Source organism: Chinchilla lanigera, unplaced genomic scaffold (assembly GCF_000276665.1).
Source record: "Chinchilla lanigera isolate Chin_1 unplaced genomic scaffold, ChiLan1.0 scaffold00054, whole genome shotgun sequence".
Taxonomy (NCBI): Eukaryota; Metazoa; Chordata; class Mammalia; order Rodentia; family Chinchillidae; genus Chinchilla; species Chinchilla lanigera.
Window position 1 is genome coordinate 6,649,817 of NW_004955455.1, and position 22,245 is coordinate 6,672,061.

The 22,245-nt window shown below is 39.0% G+C and overlaps 1 protein-coding gene and 1 gene segment (V, D, J or C); one reads left to right on the forward strand and one right to left on the reverse strand.

Annotated features, from left to right (window-relative positions):
• LOC102020204 (low affinity sodium-glucose cotransporter-like) overlaps positions 1–17,856 on the reverse strand; it is a 134,889-nt gene extending 117,033 nt beyond the window's left edge. The window contains exon 1 of the mRNA XM_013520389.1: positions 17,821–17,856. The gene's annotated coding sequence lies outside the window, so the exon portion shown is untranslated. The remainder of the gene's footprint in view (positions 1–17,820) is intronic.
• LOC102009145 overlaps positions 1–22,245 on the forward strand; it is a 718,028-nt gene that overhangs the window by 10,747 nt on the left and 685,036 nt on the right.

A 22,245-nucleotide genomic window follows, 5' to 3' on the forward strand; every position in this document is an offset into this window, starting at 1 on the left:
TGCTTTCAAAAGGAGGTGTGTCCCATTTCTCCTGGAAAAGTCTAATGGAAATAAATAGCAAAAATGAAGGAACCAATAGCAGGAACCATTTCACGTCACCAGCATACCTTTAATGAATTCTCTACTGTACAAATACCTAGGAAAAAAGCTTTAAAATCACCCTATCAAGCGCTAGGAAAATCACAGGCTAACTGAGGAAAGACCATCCTCAGAGACCACATCCGAAATGACTCGGTTGTGTGGTAGCGATTTTGAAACAAACCTAAGTCCTGATAAGGAACTATCAGGATTCTGGAAACAAATGGAAATGGAGTCATCGTCGAGGCAAATGTATTGCAATTTTAAGAAAAACAAAGAATTAAATTGAAAATCAGACTCCCTGGAAACACAAACGGGAGCTATGTATCTTAAATTTTTTGAAAAACTCAGAACAGATAATTTGAGGAAATATTTCAACTTCCTGCTCATGTATCTTGTATTTTGCTCTTCAGGGTTTATGCTAATTGGTTACATTTGTAATACTAATTTCTCCTTGTTCATTATAAGGAAAGTTTTGTTCTTTTTTTCTCTCTTTTGTAAGAGAATCTATTTTGTGTATGACTTGTACTCTGAGTACCACTTTGGCCATCCTTTCAGACATGTAGTCTCAGCACGTACTCTTCTAGTCATGACAGAGCATTAGCTATTGTTATTCTTGAATTATTTTGGTGTGGAAATAAACATAACACATAAAACATGAAACAGTGAAATTAAAAGTCATATATCATAGAAGACACAATACAATAGAGAATAAACTACAAATATTTATGAAAGCTCGCTAGGGGGTGCTGGGAACCTTCTTAAGGTTGCCGGAGGGTGAAATGGACACACAGGCCTCAGTGTTAACGACCTGGTTTGTGCTCAGAGACCTGAGTTAGAGGTTACAGCAGGTGCTTCCTCTTATGGGAAAACACAGAGCTCACAACACTCAGTGTCCCTGAGAACAAAGCAGGACCCTGAACTCTGAGTCCTGCATCTGATGGTGCTGACTATGTAGTAAAAGATTCATAATTGTACAGGACAGAAAGAAGAAAACAACAGGCCATAAGAAGTGAGGGAGATATGAAAGGACCATCCTAGAGTCATCAGAAGCTGCAGGTGCTCAGGTATTTCGGAAACTCCACACTTCAGCTACACATGTCTCCCCCTTCTTCCATCTCCGCTCACTCTGCCCAGGTTCATGTAGATTTCACACACCTGCCTTTAGAGCAACCCTCTGTCTTCTTCCTCATCCTTAATGTTTGCTGATTTTTCTTTTTGGGTCCAGTTCTCAGTCTATAGTATCCCTGGGTCTTTCAAAAACCCTGTCAGTCAGAGGCTCAGTAATTTTCATCTGTAGCTGCTGCTTTGCAGTAGTCACTGAAGTCACTTTTCCTAGGGGTTTTAGCAGAAACGGGGCAAACATCCACGACAACTATTTTTGACAAAGGCAATAGGCCCTCCTAGTCACCTGTCAGTTCCTCAAGTTCTGTGCTGTGAAAAAGGTGGCCTGACCCCCTTAGGGACCAACCCTCAGGCCAAGTCTAAGGGCTATTGTATGATATATGACAGTACAAGTCAGACATAAATATAGGGTCCTGTAGCTGCTCAGTTCAAGATGCTGTGAACCCCAGAACAAAGGGGACCACTATTGTGCTTCATTTGGTCACACCTACACAGAAGGAACCACTGTTATGGTATCATTCTAAGGCTGAAAGCCTGGAAGATCTCTAGAGAGTTTGAGTTTACATATTTCCCTGGAAAGTCAGTTGTGTGAGTCTACACTAAGAGCCTGAAGAAGTTTGAACTTGACGTTCACAGGTGACAACAGCAACAAAAGACCTTCTCACTCAAGAATAATCAAACTTTCTATTGCTGCCCACTTTCCTTTCCCTCTTACCATTCCATCTAGCTGCAAGCCTACTGGCGATGTCACTCACACTCAACATGGGTTTTTACCCTCAGTTTACTACTCATTTTGGAAAATCCACCTTATCAGGGGTATGTAAAGAGCTCCAGTGTGTCTCTAAATCCAGTCAAGTTAACAATCAATATTTACCATCACAGAGGTACACAAGGATGTTGATAAGTGCTCGCATTCTCCTGGGGAATCTGAATCACCCTCAGGTTTATGTGCACACCAAGATGGAAAATGAGAGGGTTCTAGACATTCTCCTTCAGCTTATATTGAATGTCTCAGCAAAAATAAAGTGAGGTCAAGGCAGACTTACAAATTTATAGTCTTGCAGGGTCTTAACACATGCAGGGCCTTTGGCAAACTTCCAGGCATTTAAATAAATATCTGTATAACACTGAGCTAAGCATGGATACAATTGAACACAGCCAGGAATTCAGAGTTACAGAGAAACAGTAAATAACACAATATTAATAATGTTTACAACTCTAACAAGAATAGCAATGTTGAAAACAACAATAAATTCTTACAGGAGGAATGTAATTTCTGTGGTCATTACATTATATAGATTAATATCTCCATTTCTCAAACATTCCCATCTATATTACATTTTGTTAGTTCTAATTATTTAAACAATTCCTTGGGTTTCAATGTGGTGTTTTCATACATGCATACAATATATCTGATCACATGCACACTATATTGCCCTGCCATACTGCTTACTCAACGATGTATATTCTTTCCTCTTTGCCTAATAATAGTCTCCCTTTGTGATTCTTAATTCTGATAGGTCAACTTCATTGCATAAAGAAATGCCTAGCATACTTGCTGTTTTCTCCAGGTGGGTCATGGAGGCATGGCCTTGGATATACTATATCAGTAATTGTGAAACTTTTAGAGGTTTGAATAATAACAATCAGCCAACTCTGGCATACATTCTGTAGTTTCCCTACCACTGCATATGATCCCACACTTCTCCCTCTCTGGCACTTGTCCCCTGCTCGGCTTCCCAACTCCCATAGAATGAGAAGATTTGCCCTGCTCTCCCCTTCTGCTAGGTCATTCTTCCCTTGGAGTCAAGTGACCATGAACTGAATTGTCTGATACTGTGAGCCAAATTAAACTTCTCCTCCTTGAAGATGTATGTGTGACGTATTGAGTCACAGCAATGGAAATGCTGAATAATTCAGGAAATGGGGCACAGTCAAGTGGGTTTGTGACTGTGATATACTTGAATATGTGGTTAAGAAGCATTTGAAAGTGATTTATGGGAGAAGCTTGGAAAGATTTGGCAAACCAGGCTATTAAAGCTGTAGACTGCTGGAAAGAGAGCTTGATGAGTAATTGTAGTTATAGGGCAGAATACTGGTATGTGCAAAGAAATCCATATGTAGATTCCTCAAAAAATTAAATCTAGAAATTTCATTTGACCCAGTTAGTCCCTTTCTAGGTAACTTCCTAAAGGAGTGAATGTTACACTGATACCTGCATGCCCATGTTTATACCAGCACAACTGGTAAATCTTGGAAACATCTTATGGACCCATTATCAGGAATGTATGGAGAAAACGTAGTACTCATGCATAATGGAGAAGTATAAATGTTAAATCATTTAAAGGAAAATGGATGGACCTCAAAACCATAATGTTCAGTGAAATAAATCAAATGTACAAGTTTAAACATCATGTGGTTTTTCTTATATGACAAATCAAAACTATAAACAAGGAATAAAATAAAAGATAATCAGAAGTAAGAAGATAGATCTTTCTCAAATGGAATGGAGATAAAGAGGTAGAGGAAGTAGGAGGTGGGGGGGGAGGTGAATGGAAAAAAAGAACAGAGATCTATTATGTACTTGTACCAACTCCCTACAAAAATATAATCGTTATATAATACAAATATGCACTAATACAAAATAAAAACTGAAAAATTAAAAATGTTAAAAAATGGGAAAATCCAGGCTCAGGAGGTTTCCATTGTAAATAAGAGCTCTACTATCATTAGTACTAAACTACATGTGTGTTACACTCGGGCATACTTTGTCTACATTTTGCCCATGTTCTAAGTCTTTGCAAGAGACTGCAAGTCTCCTTAATGGCAGCAAGGATGGTGAACTAATTGATCTGGAGGAGGAAATTTCTACAGAGCCCAATACCCATGCTGTGGCATGGGTAATGTTGGCCACTTTTAACCAGATTTTTGGTGAACACCAAGGGCAAAAGCAGAGCAGAAAAAATTACAAATCTTAAACTGTGGCCCAGAGGAAACGTGTGTAAAATGGGACCAAAAGAGGCATGGCTGCTAAAGAGCTTAAAACCATTAAAAATAAACCCAGTGCTTTGAAAGAGACAAGAAAGATACATTGTGGGCAACTCAGGAATCAAGAAGAAACCAGCAGTTGCAAAATGAAGGGTACAAAGGGTCACCCGTTCATGTAAGAAGAGAATCCCTGAGATCTCTGATAGGGAAGTGCCTACAAGATGATCAACCCTAGTTACACTCAGAGGCTGTAACCATGGTCCAGTGGGACCTTCATTTCATTAAAAAAACACCTTGTGGATTAGTATAGTCCCCTCCTGGATGTGACAGGTTGGGTCATGGTGGCACAAACTTCGGTAATAGATATGGTCCCTTGCTTGCTCCTCTCTGATGCTCGTCCTTTCCTCCTCTCCTTGCTTACCATGAACTAAGCAGGTTTGCTTACCATGCCCTTCTGCCATGAGGTCTCCTGCCTTGGAGTCAACTGACCATGTACTGAATATCCTGCAAACATGAGCTAAATTAAACCTTTCCTACTTGAAGTGGTAAGTACCATGTATTGTGTCTCAGGGATAATAGAAGCTGGCCAAAACACCCTTCAATTTTAATACTTTCTTATTTTTTATATTTTAGATATTGAAGTAAATATATGATAACTGTCCATTTGAGTCTGGCATATTTCACTTCACATGATCCTTACTAGCTCCAACCATTGTCATGCAAATTACAAAATTTCATTTTTCTTTACAGCTGAATAATTTTCATTTTGTGTGTGTGTGTGTGTGTATATATATATATATATATATATATATATATATATATATATATAAAACTTTCTTTACCCATTCATTTCAGATGCACACCTAGGCTCTTATGAAATATGCCACAATAAACCTGGGTATGCAGGGGTCACTGTACTGTGTTCACCTTGCTTCCTTCAGGTATATAGCCAGGAGGGGTATGAGTAGGTCATATGGTAGTTCTACAGTTTTGGTTTTTTTAAGGAAACACCATACTTATTTCCATTGCCCTTATATGACTTTACATTCTCACCAGTAACGTAGGAGGGGTCCTTTGTCTCTGCATCCTCAACAACATGTACTACTTTTTGTATTGCTTATGAGATACATTCTATTGGAGTGAGATGGTATCTCAGTGTAGTTTTGATTGGCATTTCTTTAAGGACTGACAATGTTGTATTATTTTTACACACTTCTTGTACTTTTATATTTCATTTGACAAGTGTCTGTTTAATTCATTTGCCCATTTATTGACTTGTTTTCTTGGTGTTACATTTTTAAAGTTCTTCATATTTTTCACATATTAATCCTCTCTTCATTCTGTTAGTTATTTCTCTTGCTCTGTGCAAACTTTTAAATTAGATGTCATACTTTTGATTCTTTCTGTTGTTTTCTGTGCTATGGAATATGGAATATCTACTCAGGAAATCCTTCATTGTGCATATGACTTTACGTGCTTTCCTTGTTTTCTTTTTGAAATTTCAAAGTTTCAGGTCTTATAGCAGTCTATGATTAGTATTAAATTTATTTTGGTATGAGATAAATGATGAAATTTAGTTTCAGTCTTCTACATACAAGTATGCAGTTTTCAAAGCACCATTTGCTAAAGAGATTATCTTTTCTGAAATTGACACTTGTCTGGGACTCTCTGTCCAAAGTCAGATGGCCGTGGTTGCATGACTTTGTTTCTTAACCTCCTATTTTGTTTCATGGGTCTGTGTGTCTCGCTTTGTGTCCTCATGCTGCTTTGTTCTTATGGCTTTGTAGTACAGTTTAAAATCAGACACTGAGCTTGTTCTTTTTACCTAGGATATCTTTCACCATTCTTATTCTTTTAATTTCTAAATGAATTTCAAGATTATCTTTTCTAATTCTGGAAAGAATATCATTGGAATTTTGATGGGGATTGCACTGTATGTGTAGACTGATTTTTGATCATACAGAAATTTCAACAAGAAATGCTGACAACCCATGAATATGGGAGGTCTTTCCATCTTCCAGTTTCCTCTTCAATTTCTTTCTTCAGTGTTCTGTAATTTTCTCTGTAGAAGCCTTTTACCTACTTAGGTTGATTACTATGTATTTTCAAGAGTCATTATCAATGGAATTATTTTCCTCATTTTTTCCAGGTGGCTTATTACAAGTGTATAGAAAAGCTATTGTGCTTAACGCTGTTTTGTAGCCTGTCTAAGTGAAATTGTAAGGAAGATTTTTAAAGAATAGGAAAGTGCTGCTTATTCATGAGAGAAATTAATATCAAAACAAAATTAAATAACAAAGCAAGTGAAAGAGCACAAATATCTATTCAAACTCCATCCAAAGAAGCACAGATATTGTCATTACTAAGTAAAGACTTTGACTCCATTATTATAAATATGTTCTAAGAAATAAAGAAAACTGGGGCGATCATTTAAAAGAAAGTAAGGGAAATATGTCTCATGTGGTACAAAAATTTAACAAAGCAATAAAGAATAAACAATCAATGATCTTAAAAACATAGAACTGATATCATTTCTAATGAATAAGAAGCAATTATAACATAAACAAATGTACAAAACTGTAGAAGCTCATATGACATCATCAAGTGTAAGCACATATACGTAACGAGGCTGTCAGAAGGATAAGAATAAAAAGGATGGTAACATGTACATGAAAATTGATGAATACAAACTTTTCAAATCTTTGAAAAATATCTAAATACATAATATGCCCAACAAACCCAAAAAGACGTTGATCAAAGTGCAAGTATTTTAGGTCTTTGGTAAGAGCCATGGAGAGCTAAAACTTGCTAAACTGTACTAAAACAATAATAAAATAATTGAATCTTCCTGTCCCACCTCCCTTTCACTAGCTACCCTTTCCTTTTGAACAATTTCTTCCTATTTTCATTATCTACTATACATTTGGGGATGTTTCTATACTTTCAGTTTCTCATGTCACATGGAAAGGAAAACAAAAAAATGAGAAATGAAGGATAAAATAGAAACAAAGTTTTGTAAGAAGGAGAAGAATGTTTAAAGGGAGGGAAGGAAATGGGAAAAAAAGAGGAATTAAGATATATCATGTATGGGGCCTGGGGATTTAGTTCAGTGGCACAGAGCCTGCCTGGCAAGCGCAAGGTTGTGAGTTCGATTCCCGGTACCGGAAAAAAAAAAACCACAAAAAACGAAAAACCAAAAAACCAAAAAAGATATATCATGTTCGTGTACAAATTCCCTGTGATGAATGTGATCTCAGTAGTATAACTACACATAATTTTAAAAATTTTGAAACTGTTCTGGGTCTACAGCAAATACATAAATGTTGTAATGTATTTCCTTAAGCTCTTTTCAGAAATGAGAGTCAGTTTGATCATGTGTGGTTGTCACAACTCATGGATGGGGATTGAATTTCCTTGTAGGAAAGGCACTCACAGTGCACTCAAAGTGCAATCACTAACATCAACTGCTCTGTTATCTTTCTACTCCATAAACACTGATCTGCTGTGCACTGAAATCTAGAAACTGAGTATCTTCCTGGAGACAAAAGACCATGATCCTGACCCATATCATCCATGTTCACACAGGATACATCTAGATTCCACCTATCTTCTATCACTTTCATGTGCTATAGTCCCAAGGTGTGGAAAATAAAATAAGAATAATTTCCCAAGCAGAACAACAGAGAAATCTCCACTAACTCTTTCCTGGAGGATGTCCAAGGGGCATTCACTGCCCTCCACACAATCATGGATCTTAATAATGTGACAAAATTGAAATAAATACTGAGGTTCAATATGGAAGACACACAGTGGGGGAGTCTGCATGGCCCTGTTACTTGGGAACCAGCATCTGCACTCAAGCCTTTGTCAGAGGACAGGGAAGAGAGCAAAAGTGTGGGCTATGGACAGAGAAAGGACCTGATCAGTGTCAACATCCCTAACCTCCATAGAGAACTCAGCAGAGAGCAGTGGGCTCCATCCAGGTGCATGGGGTGAACATGGTCAGGGTTGCATCACCGTTAAGACACCATGGTTCTGTGATTATTTACTGTGTTTCTCTTCCACTAGGAACAGAACATTTTGAGAAGAGAAGATTCTTTTATTAGTTTGCTATACTTTGTTATTGTCATTCTCATTTTCTGATTCTTCACTGCTGTATATTCAGACTTCACAGCACACTCCAGAAGAAGGAAAAACTGAACATAGAATTGTAGCATAAACATGTAAGTTATCAGAATAAGAATCTTAGGAGAGGCAGAGATCCACAGCTAAGATAAGCACTGCTGCTATATTTTGAACCTAGGAATCTTGAGTTGATTCAAGAGGAGATATTAAATAAGAAACTAGGGCAGGAAATATAGCTCAGCAGCATAAGTGCTTGCCTGGCAAACCTGAGGTCATGAGTTCGATTCCCAGTACCAAAATAAAAAAAAGTAAAAATAAGAAAGTGGACTTCCTGTCTAGAAGGAGAGAGCCATATGGACTGAGCCCTGGAAATGGTAACTAGTAAGATGGGCTAGATCTCATGAGTTAATGTGCAAAAGGTGGAGAAAGATGTGATGGAAGCCAGGCACTATGGAAAGAATCTCAGAAGGTGGTGGTTGAGGGAGCAAATACTAAACACAGAAGAAAGGTCCCACGAGTAAATGCACTGGAGAACAGGCTGAGTCTGTGAGCATCTGGTCACATTCAAATGAACTAAGAGCTAGTAAGTTATTCATCACCAGAATGCTAAACCAGAGCTCAAAATATACATGGTCAGTTGATTCTGATATTTATCCCCTCAACTCACAATCCCACAAAAGACTCTAGGAAGAAATTTTGTGGAAAAAAATGAAAGTTGGTGAGCTCACTGTCCAACTATGAGAGACTTCTACATTGAATGAAAGGCTGGCACAGGTAATGACTGTCAGAGGATGTATGTATGATCGTGGACTTGATGTTTACATGAGACAGCAGTTGCAAATCTTTCATTCTATGACTCTTCCTTCACTTTATCAAATACTGAAGCAAATAAATAAGTTAAACTGTGGAAGACCAAGCACAAGTACATTTACACAAGAGAAGTTCAAACTCTTTGGATAATTTAAAATAGGTAGAACATGTACGTGTTTTCTTAGGAGAATTCCTTATCATTGCATGAATATGATTTTTATAGTATCACATTCAGTTATGCTAAACGTGTATAAACAAGACCCCTTCTAAAAGAATCTATGACAATTACAGAGTCTACCAAAGCACAGAAAATTGAAGTCAGATCATCCTTATATGAAGGGGACAGAATGATTTGCTCTCTGTCCTCTGAGCCATGAGCAGATGTGAGTCCTTTGACCAGCAGGAAACACTGTAGGGCTGCCCTGTGGTCCTGCACAGCTATATGCAAAGACCTAGTCACACAAAGACCCTGGCCAGAGCATTGGGTCCAGTGCTCACTGACAGGGTCAGCTTCTGTGTCATCTGTGACCTTGCAGAGTACGTTGAGCATAGGTATGGATTCCTTCAGAAGATACTTCCTCCCAGGACTTGCACAGAGAGGAAATCAAGTTTCCCTCCTCTTCATTTTGCAGTGTGAGCTGAGCTCCAGCACCAGGCCTCAGGAGGGGCTGGGTCAGACAAGATGGAAACACATTTGCATGAACAGCTCCTCCCACAGGGACCGGGCAAGAAAAGGATCCTGGGCAACTGAAGCCACTGTTGGGGTCAGGGGACTAGTTCCACCATGGCCTAGACTCTTCCTCCTGTTCCTCTTTCACTGCTCAGGTAAGAACAGGCCTTGCAGACATGGTGCAATTTCACCTCATTATGTGCCTTCTGCTATGATTTTTGCAAAACTTTTGCACAGTCATTGTTTCCTAATGCATCATGGTCTGTATTTGCAGTTTCCCTCTCTCAGGCTGTTTCTCAGTTTCCCTCACTCAGGAACCCTCCCTCCCTCTCTGCATCTCCTGGAGCATCTGCCAGACTTACTTGCACCTTGAGAAGCGACATCAGTGTTGGTGGTACATGGATATACTGGTACAAGCAGAAGCCCAGGAGCCCTCCCGGGTTTCTCCTATACTACTCCTCAGACTCATGTAAGGGACAGGGCTCTGGCATTCCCCAGCTGCTTCTCTGATTCCAAAGACACCTCAGTCAGTGCAGGTGTTTTGCATATTTCTGGGCTGCAGCCTGAGGATGAAGCCACCTATTACTGTATGATCCAGCTCAGCAGTGCTTCTCACAGTGACACTCACAGATGGAGAAGTAGCACAAAACCCGAGCCTGCCATGGGAATTAGACAATAATGACTTTTGACATGTAAAAATAACTTATAGCACCACTAAATGTACTTGGAACGAGGTACATGTAACAGTATTCATTTCCCCAAATATCAAACAATGTTACTAGCCTCTTAGGAAAAAAAATAATTTGTGCTGTCCTTTAAATTTTGCTTTGTGTGACAATGATTTTACAACCATATAAATGGAGGTTGAGCTAGCATATTCATTTTAACTAAAATGAAATCAGGCTTTTCTTGCTTTCCTTGTCAGAGCCCATGGGCCATCCCAGCAGGGAGGTGGCCCTGAGAGCATGGACTCTGCATATATAGATATCATTAAGATCTTTCTTATAAAAAGGATAAGAACATAATAATTTCCATTCATCATCTGTGGAGAAATAATTTTTTCACCCCTGTACTGGGCCAATAGGCCTTCAGGAACGAGCCAAAGAATGATTCTGAGTATCCAAGTGTTCAGGAGCATGTGAGCCTTCAACATAGTGAAAATACAGGTGAAGATGTGATGCACACTGATAGCAACTCAGCCTTTTGTTTTTGAAACAAATGACCTGTTTGGAAGCTGGTTTATAGCCAGTGTAGTCTTAGATGATCTCTGCATCCCATATGGGATAATAACAAACACTTTTCCCCTCAATCTTGACAGTCACTTCAGATCAGACACATGTTTCTTTCTTGAACTCATAATCTACATTATGCCACAAATTTGAAGGGAAAGATTAAGATAAAGGGTAAGCGAGACATGAAACTTTCATCAGATGGAAAGCACATCCCAAGTGATTCATGTCTGACTAATTCTAAACTGGAACTAAATGCTTTCAAAGGGAGGTGTGTCCTATTTCTCCTGAAAAAGTCTAATGGAAAATTGGTAGAGAAAACAAAGGAACCAATAGCAGGTACCATTTCAGATCATTAACATATCTGTAATGAATTCTCTACCGTACAAATATCTAGAAAAGTAGTCCCCAAAATCATCCTATCAAGCACTAGGAAAATCACAAGCTGAATGAAGAATGACCGTCCTCAGAGACCATCACTGAAACAACTCAGGTGCTCCAAGTTGTGTGGTACAGATTTTAAAACAACCAGAAATCCCGATAATAAACCATCAGAATTCTTGAAACAAATGGGAACGGAGTAAATGGTCATCATCAAAGCAAATGTCGGGGGCTGGGGATTTAGCTCAGCGGCAAAGCGCCTGCCTGGCAAGCGCAAGGTCGTGAGTTCGGTTCCCAGTACCGGAGAAAAACCAAAAAAAAAAAAAAAAAGAAAATGTCATTTTAAGAAGAACAAAAAATTAAATTAAAGATCAAAATCTGGGAACTCATGAAAAGGAACTTTACGTATTAATATATTTTTGAAAACGTTGGAACAGATAATTTGTGAATTTCAACTTCTCCCTTCTTTGTGCTCATCTGTCTTCTATTTTGCTACTCAGAGTATGCTAATTGGTTACACTTAAAATAGTGATTTCTACTTGTCCATTGTGGAGAAAGTTTTGCTCTTTTTTTCCCTTCTCTTTTGTAAGAGAGAGTCTGTTTTGTCTATAACTTGTACTGTGAGTACCACTTTTGCCATCCTTGTCAGACATGTAATCTTGACCTATAGTCTTCTAGTCATGGCAGTGTATTAGCTATTGTTATTCTCTAATTATTTTATTATGAAACAAACATAAAACAATGAAATTAAAAATCATATACAATGGAAGACACAATACAACTAGAGAATAAACTACAGAGACTTATGAAAGCTCACTAGGGGGCACTGTGAGCCTTCTAAAGGGTTAGCAAAGCCCAAAACAGATACAAAGAACTCACAGTTAATAACCTGGTTTTTGCTCGGTGGCCTGAGTTAGAGGTTACAGCAGGTGCTTCCCCTCATGGGAAAATGCAGAGCTCATAATACACAGCCTCGTTGACAGGGAAACAGGACAACAGGACACTGAAGTCCCTGCACGTATGACCAATTTCTAGCTCCAGCTGCTCCCAACATTTAGATATTATTGCCATCCTCAGTTTCAAAGTCCTTGTCATGATAGACATGCATTCACAATAATCTTAGTACACACCCACTTCAACAACAGAATAGTACATATTTCATAGTGTACTTAATAAAAACTGCCCAATCCTACAGCGTTCAGGGTGACATTTCAACACACAGTGAGGTCCCTACACAGCCCTCAATCTCATCTTCATGTGAGAGATCACCCCTACACTAACCTAGCTCAGCAAAGTTGAGACAGGTATTTCCACAAAGTGGGCCAGCTTTGCTGGGGTTTGGGATGCAGCCAGATGGAATTATAGACTAGGTCTAGAGTAAATTTCACACATCCACATTGTGTGTTAAAACTACCATCTGAGACTAGGGGGAGGAAAAACAAATCCTACTCGGTATGCCATCATCTACCTTTTACTACATTTGTCTTTCCTTATTTCCAGACATACTACATTTGGTGCCAATATATTTCTAAATTATAGATAGCAGAAGAAAGAGAAAAAATCAGATCAAAAAAGTTAAGTAAAAATTTCAAGAATTACTTGCTATTTATTTCCTGTATAATGATAATGAGTTCAGCACAGTGACTTTTCTATAAAGGACTTCATGAAGATGAACTCAAATATGGAAGAAAAATGAATTCTTTCTTAAGATTTTTCTTTAAGATTTTTAAAATTCATGTAAATTGTCTCTCTTAGCCACCACCCTATTAAATACTAGCTTTGGTAATGAGATTTGCATGGGGAACTAGGCCCTGACCAGTAATTCACTGGGAGGATAAAAGGCTTGAGATCCCTGTCTCAGCTTAGGGTCTGAAGGACTCAGCACTGGGGCATCTCCACCATGGCCTGGGCTCATCTCCTCTTCACCATCGTCACTCTCTTCACAGGTCAGATGTGAGAAATGGTCACTGCCTCCACAGGGACCACTGCGGCCCAAACCCAGACACCAGCCCTGTCCTTCCCCTATAACCATTCTGCTGTCTCCCAACTGGATTCTTAATGGAGATCTGTGTTTCCAGGGTCCCTCTCCCAGCCTGTGCTAACTCAGCTGCCCTCTGCATCTGCCTCCTTGGAACAGACAGTCAAACTCACCTGCACCCTCAGCAGTGGATACAGTGGTTACTCGGTGGACTGGTATCAGCAGAGCCAGGGGAAAGGCCCTCGATTTGTGATGCGAGTGGGTACTAGTGGAATTGTAGGATCCAAGGGCGATGGAATCCCTGATCGATTCTCAGGATCAGGCTCTGGCTTGGATCGGTACCTGACCATCCAGAGCATCCAAGAAGAGGATGAAAATGTCTACTACTGTGGGTCAAACCATGGTAGTGGGAGTAGCTATGTGTAGCCCACAGTGACACAGCCAGGGAGGAAGTGAGACAAAAACTTCTGACTGATCTATCAGGTGTTTATTTCTTCCCCATTGTCCTAACTCACAGTTCAGAGGGAGCTCCCCACCCTGCTTGAGAAATTCTTTCTTTCAAGATGTCAGGACTGGTCTGAGAGTGACCTAACAGAGTCTTGGGCTGCCCACTACAAACAATGGACTCTCCATTGCTGGAAATAGCTGGCCCCGGGTAAACAAGAAGCAATGGCAATTTAAAAATTTAATGAGGAGCTAAGGTAGCCCTGTAGTCCCCTGATGCCAGCTCTTTGTACAAACCTGATGGCCCTTGCACCTTAAACTCAAATATTTTATCCAGATTTTTTGAGATTCCTTAAAACTGCACCCCCAACCTTAAAACCTATATATACTCAGTCCTCCCTTTAGATATTTGCTGATATTTATTCAGAGATCAGCCTGCCCGTAGGGACAGGAATAAAATCTGATCTTCCCCACTGTTTCAGTCTTCAGGTTGTTTCTTGTACACCATTATGACACAAGATAATTGTAATTTTAATTACAAGGTTCCCTAGGTGCAAATATTTTCTCAGAATTATTTGATATATTTAGGTTTGTGCATGTAAATATGTGGTTGTTCCCATTCACCATTGTCCTGAAGGAATTTTATTTCATAGATGATAGAGCTATTCACACATGCATTCACAGTTTAATATGTACCCCTATCTTTTCTCCCTTTTGTCTATATTCAACATTGTGTCTTAGTCATTTTCTCATTATAGAGACAAAACATCCAAGCCCACAATTTTAAAAAAGAGGTTTATTTTGGCTCATGGATTTTAGAGGAACAGATCCATAGTCAGCTGATCCCAAGGCAGGAAGGACATGATGGAAGGATCTAAGAGAGGAAAGATGTTCACCTCATGGAGGCCAAGGGATGAGAGAGTGAAGATAAAAACTGCATAGAAAGATACGTCCTGCAAAGTTACGCCTCCAGTGACCTTCTTCTAACCAGGCTCCATACCATATCAGTGGACTCAGCAGCTTAGCTTATTAGCAGATGAATCCACTGAGGGAGAGGGTGATTGGATGGGAGCTTTGGGAGGGCAATAACTGATAAGAATAGCACCCTCATGATCTAATGTCCTTCTAAAAGCTCCATCTCTGAGTGCATGAGAGTTAGAAGGGATATTCTAGATCTAAACAGGTGATTTTTTCCACAGAAACATAGCACAAGTAACTTCCTTGAAGTTTCTAGAGCTTGACCTTGACTCACAGGGTTAGGTGCACACACATGACCCACATGAGCTTCACAAAAATTGCCAGTTCACATCATCTGCATGTACAAAGAGCTCTCAGTGTGTGTGTGTGTGTGTGTGTGTGTGTGTGTGTGTGTGTGTGTGTATGAGAGAGAGACAGACAGACAGAGATGGAGAGAGAGCTCACCTAAAAAGGACGATGGGCCATTCTGAGCCTGCTCTGTACCTGAGGTTTGGAAGAGGACCTCACTGCTATTCACAGCATGGATTTATTTGTGTAATGTTGAAAAACTCACCTAGGATCACAGTTCAATGGGTTTCTAATACTAGGTCTATCTATTAAGGTCCAATTTCATAAGTGAAGGGCACAACCATCCACAAGTAGGCCCCCACTTGACACAATAGCCATAAGTTGAGGAATTCCAAACAAACCACATCTAGTATTAACTTACCACACATTAAGATATCTCCATGGATATCTCAGGTTTCATAATTCAAAATAATTAGTCAGAGAACTCAATCCTTAAATTTATAGTTCAATCCTGAAGATTATACTCTTATTATATAGCACACAGTCAGAATAAGCATTTCAGGAAACACTAATGATCTATTCTTAAGGCTTCTTGTCCTTAAGATGCATCATTCTACTGGTACATTGTAATAGGATTTCTAAGCACAGAAGTTCATTTAAGAATTGAGTGAATAGACTATGGGGGGAGGGCTTTATTAGTTAAATATAGTAGACTGAATTAAATGTCATCTTTTGTCACCCTCTAACCATAAGGTTTAGGATTTTGGACAGATATAAACTCAAATCTCAGGACTATAAGGAAGATGATGGAGTGGTAAGCAGCAGAGAGCCTCTCTGTGATGTGCTCTCCAGACCCTGGAATACAGAAATGTGAGGAAGAGAAGAAGGAGGAAAGTGGGTCTCCTGGGACCAGGAAGGATCTGAAGCCAGAGTTGAATCCCCCAGGGAGAGTGAAGAAAGAAACTTCAACAAAGAAGAGGGAGCTTGTGGGAGGCACCTTCTCCCTGAGTCAGGACTCACTGTGTGGGAGAAGTAGTTCAAATCTGAGGACACACAGTGACTGTTGGCAACCCTAGAGTCCTCCACAGAGAGATGCAGTGGTACAACAGAGGAGTGCAGACTGTGGACTGCCCTGGCTGATGAGTGGACTGGATTTGGCTAACCATCCTGAGGGAGAGGGTGATTGGATGGGAGCTTTGAGAAGGGAATAACTGAGCTCAGAACTCAGTACATCTACTGGTTCCAGCTAATGGCTCCCAGCTAAGTTCAAGTGTACAGAAAATGAGCTGACTACTGCAGGCTGAATATGTCTAGTTCCAGCCTCACAGTCATAAACCCACCTGAACTTCAGGGAAGATGAAGGTGCAAGCTCACTGAGATTATCTGCTACACCACCATAAAGCCAATCCTGGCTTGCTGCAATAAATCAACATGGATCTGGACTCTGCCACTACATGTAGTCTACTAGTGACCACAGAGATAAACATTGAAGTGGACAGTTTTCCTCTTCTCTCACTCTCTTTTCTTTCCTTTTTTTTTTTTTTTTTGGTTCTTTTGTGTTTTTTTAACTTCCTTGTTTGAGCTTGTCTTTTATGAGGGGGATTGTGGTTTCTAGTTTTTCTGTGGTTGTTATTCTGTCTTGTTCTTCTTTTCTTTCTTGCTTCTCTCTTTCCCTCCTGACTTCTGTGCCAGTTTCCCAAAGTTTGTATGATCCTCCTCTGTCTTCTAACGTTGATTCTTATCTCTTTCTCTTCATTTATTTCTCTATTTGTCCCCTAACTTATTTGAGTGTTCTCCCCTGAGAGTAAAACTGACATATTAAGGACTTATATACTATTCTCATTTTTCTGGTTTGTTTTAGATTTTGTTATATAACCACAAATCCAGATCATATAGTTAAAGATGGCAAATTAATACATACCTCAGTTTGTCATTTTCTAAGCTATGGTTGATGCTATTGGCATTGCAGATTGTACTACTTTAGCCAAAGTGATATCATTGTTCTAACCAGTTATTCTTCCTGGTATACCTAGACTGAGTTTGCCTAAGAGTCATATAAAATATTGTGGGCCAGTGTCAAAGAAACAGGCAGGAAGACATTTTTGAGAAGTAGTCATCTCCTAAGGGTTCTAAGCACACGCAAAAAATATATATATATATTCTCCATCGGTAATTTATAAACATCAGTCTAGGAATTAAGCTAAAAAAATAGAAAATGAGAAGACAAACAAGATGAAATCCAAGACATCCAGTTCAGCAAAGGAAAACTGTCTTGGTTACTTTTCTGCCATTGCGGAGACAAAATATCTGAGTACCAGAATAAAGGAAGGAAACATTTATTTAGCTCACAGTTTGTGGCAGTTTCAGTCAGTACTAAGTTGGCTCCAAGGCAGGATGGCACGTGACAGTGGGCAACAGTTCATTGTGGTAAAACACAACAAAGGCAACAAGAGCACAAGGGGAGGAGTGGCAAGCAGCCTCTTTCCCTCCCTTACATTGTATGCAAACTACACCTCCTAGGGCCAGTGTAACACTATCACCCATAATCCTAGCTTTAGACAATGAATCAATCATAAATTCTAGAAGCCCTCCCCCATGACTGCATGAGGCTTTGGGGAAACCATATGAAAACCATATGAAACTATATGAAACCATAGCAAAAATACAGGGAGCAATGAGGTGGAGCAATCTGAAATATACCCATCTAAACAAAAAAATACACTCACCTGTCCTGTAGGAAGTGGTAACAAAGCAAATGAACAAGGCTCTAGAAAATAATAAATCAGAAATAATTTATTAGACACATACAGAGATGATGACCACAATGAAAAACATGCTTAGTGACTCTAAGGCAGACACAGGAAAAAAATAGAGTAGCTAAGGAAAATGATGGAAACCATAAAGATGCAAAACAGGACAGAAATGGAATCTATAAAATATATTCAAGAAGCTAGCCAAGTGACTAAAATTTCCACTGAAAGTATATGCAGCAAAAAAATCAAGTTGAAGACAAAACCTCAGACATAGAAGCCATGCTTGCATTTAGTGATCATGAAAAGAAAGATTTAATTAAAATAGCAAAGGACTATGAGAAATCAATCCAGCAGCTACTAGACAATGCAAAGTAGAATAACATAAGATTCATTACAGTAAGTAACAAAGCTGGAGATAGCACAAATCTTATAAAAATCTGTCAAAGATGTTATAGCAGAAAATTTCCCTGGCTTCTCTGAATTTACAAACAGACAAGTGAGGCATGTAGAATTTCAATTAGCCATGGTCAAAAAATCTACACCAAGGCATATAATAGTCAAAATTCCAAAAACTCAACACAAGAACACAATATTAAAAGCATTGAGAGAAAAAATCCCAATCACCTATAAAGGAAAGCCCATAAGAATCACTACTGACTTCTCAACACAAACCCTCAAGTCAAGGAGAGCTTGAAGTTTTTCAAGTCCTAAAATAAAATAAACTACATTTTAAATTGCTGTACCCTGAAAAACCATCTTTCAAAATTGATGGAGAAATAAGATACTTCCATGACAAACATCACCTGAAGCAATTCATGACCACCAAAACAAAATTCCAAAATGTTCTGAAGGAAATTCTAGAAAGAGATAACAAGGACTAGAGCTCTGTGAACCAAAACAGAAGGAATACACCAGACAAGACAAATAATTAAACAGAGAGGAGGGGAAAAGGAAGCAAAACAGGAAAATAATGTGACAAGGATATGTGAATACATATCAGTTATAACCATCAAGGTTAATAGTCTCAATTCACCAATCCAAAGAAACAGACTGGCAGAATGGATAAAGAAGCAAGATCCAATCATATGCTGCACACAAGAGACATGTTTAATTGAAAAAGAAATGATAGACCAAAAGCTAAAGAATGGAAAACAACACTTGGTGTTACAGGAACCTGGAAAAGGCTCAAAAGCTATTTATACAAAGTGAATTTCAAGCAAAGACTGATTAAGAGAGACAAAGAAGGTCATTATATTCTTCTAAAGGCAACAATCCAACAGTAACAATCATAACAATCATAAGAGATAACAATCCTAAATATATGAATAATAAATACCAAAGCACCTAACTATATAAAACAAATATTACCAGACATGAAAAATCAAATAGGTACTAATACAATTCTATTGGGAGACCTCAACACTCCACTGCCACAAGTAGATCAACTAGACAAAAAATCAACCATTAATACTACAACTGAACCAAACTCTTGAATAAATGGATTTAGTAGATGTCTACAGAATGTTACATCCTGCAACATTAGAATACACATTCTTCTCAGCTGAATATGGAACATTCTCCAAAATAGACCACATACTAGCTCCTAGAAAATGCTTAAGTAAATGCATATGAACTAAAGTTATCCCTCCCATATTATCAGACCATAGTGCAATGAAATTGGAAATAAATGGCAAAAGAAACCACAAAAACTTCATAAACATGTGGAAATTAAACAATAATGTCAATAATATATATCAGAATTTATGGGACACAATGAAAGCAGTCCTATGAGGGAAACTTATAGCAGTAAATATCCATATCAGGAAAACAGAGCAAGCCCAAATAAATACCTTACTGTTGAACCTCAAGCTGCTAGAAAAACAGCAGGCCACGCCCAAAGCTCATACAAGGGATGATATTTAAAAGATCAGAGTGGAAATTAATGCAATGGAGAGTAAGAAAACAATGCAAAGCATCAATGAATTGAAGAGCTGGTTCTTTGAAAGGTCAAATAGAATCGGCAAAGACAGCAAACACCTTCAGAAAAAGGAAAGAAAAGTCCCAGATCAACAAACATCATTCTAAATCAAGAAAAACTGAAGCTTTCACTCTAAAATCAGAAAAAGACAAACATGCCTACTGCTATCACTCTTATTCAATATATTCTGGAAACTTTAGTCAGAATAATTAGACAAGAGAAAGAAATAAATGGCATAACAATAGGAAAGAAAGTTAATTATCACTATTCATGGATAATATGGTACTTTAAAAAGATGATCCCAAAAACTCTACCAAATTATGTCTAGATTTAATTAGCAAATTCAGTAGCATAGCTGGATACAAAGTCAACACTCAAAAATCATTAGCCTTTCTGTACACAAATAACAAACTCACTGAGAGAGAAATTAGGGAAAAAACAATTAGGGTATTTTAAGGGCTTGGTCCAAGGCTTCAAGACATCTTTTAGCATGTGAGAAGACAGGAGACAACATCCTTCCCCCAGGAAGTGAAATTATTGCATCTCACAAAGCCCATCCTCACAAAATACACTTAATAGGCCTCTTCAGCATCTGGAACTTCAGTCTACGATAGTGAATACTGCTCCACCAGATTACCAGGTGAAACAGAAGGTATTAAGTTTAAGAGACCCAGAGAAGACAAATGCTCTCAAGCTATGATGTACATAGTTCAGCTAGGGAAGCCATAAGATAACACACACACACACACACACACACACACACACACATGAAATAACTGTCAAACCTTCAGAGAAAATCAGAGTAGTCCTCTAGCATTCTGAAGAAACAGAAAATATGGTCAGTATTTAAATTTTTTATTACATTAAATGTCATGTTGCCATTAATTTCACTCAAAATACTCCCTTTGGTTCAAATAGTTATGGTATCATCCTGCTAATTTCTTAAATAGTTGTGTAAGTTCTCTTTCATGTTTCTGGTTGACTGTTATGGTTGCTACAATATCCTGAATCAATTTAAACATCTGTCTTTATGGTCATTTTGAGCAGAAATCACATGGTACCAGATATACTGCTTCCTAGACCTGTAGAAAGGCAGAATTACATTCGTGGTATTTTTACTGCTGACACTAGAGGGCAGTCTGAGTTTAGCCCTCGCACATTAAATAGCAACTCTGTAAAATTTGTAGGCTGTAGGTTCCATTACCACACACTCTTGGTGGGTTTACTCAGGAGGTGTGACCTGACCAAGATGCTGAACTCCTGGGCATGACAAACTCATTTGCATGAAATCCCTGCCTGCCTCCCTTGGATTAAGGAAGCCCCTTCATGTTTTTATGGGCCTTCATTTCTGCTTCAATCATATTTTCATCAAACCTCCCAAACACTCACCAGAGAAGATTTTAAGAAAGAGAAAGAAAGATGGGAGAAATTTGTTCGAGGCAAGGACAAATATTTTGAGGGGAGTAAAGTGTATTTTACTACAAGAATTTTTAAAAAATTCACCATATATGTCAATAACACCTCATAAATACCATTCAGAAATAAACTCTGAAGTGCTACAGAGAATGACAGAATGAAACTCTGCTCATTTGGAAATGATCTTATTAAGTGGCCTGTTATTAGGTGGGTTGCTAAGAAACGTAAATTCAGACACCAAAAGAATCCAAGGTGTCAGCACCTCTACACAAGATATCTAGTGTTTATGACTTGGACTGAAGCAATAATTGACTCCACTGCTAAAAATATCTCCCATCACGAAGGTTTCTGGAATCACAGGAACTGAACCTGGTGTACTGAAAAAACCAAAAACTCCAGAGCTACAGAAAATGGGGTTATAAGTAGGAAAAGACCTGTAGGAAGATAGAAGACATCAGTGGTATTTTCATAGCTGATACTAGAGGGAGGGTCCGGGCTTAGCCCTGGGACATCAAATAACAACTCTGTAAAGCTTTGCAGGCTGTAGGTTCCATTACCACATACTCATTGTGGGTTAACTCAGTAGGTATGACCTGACTAAGATGCTGAACTCCTGGGCAGGGCAATCTCATTTGCATGAAAACCCTGCCTGCCTCCTTTAGCAGGGTATGAAGACTCATAATGAGAGCTGGAGGGCTGCTTGTGTGCTAAGCAGCCTTGAAGAGCGCAGTCCTGGGCTGTCCGCACCATGGCCTGGGCTCCTCTCCTGCTCACACTTCTGGTTCACATCACAGGTCGGCAGGGATTTTCTGGCTGGGGCTGTGCAAGGCAGCGGTGTTGCCTCTGTCTCCTCCCCTGACCATCACTTTCCTCTCTTCTTTTCAGGGGCTGAATCACAGGCTGTGGTGACTCAGGAACCTCCACTGTCCACATCTCCTGGAGGGACGGTCACGCTCACCTGTGGCTCCAGTACTGGAGCCGTCACGACCAGTAACTACGCTAGC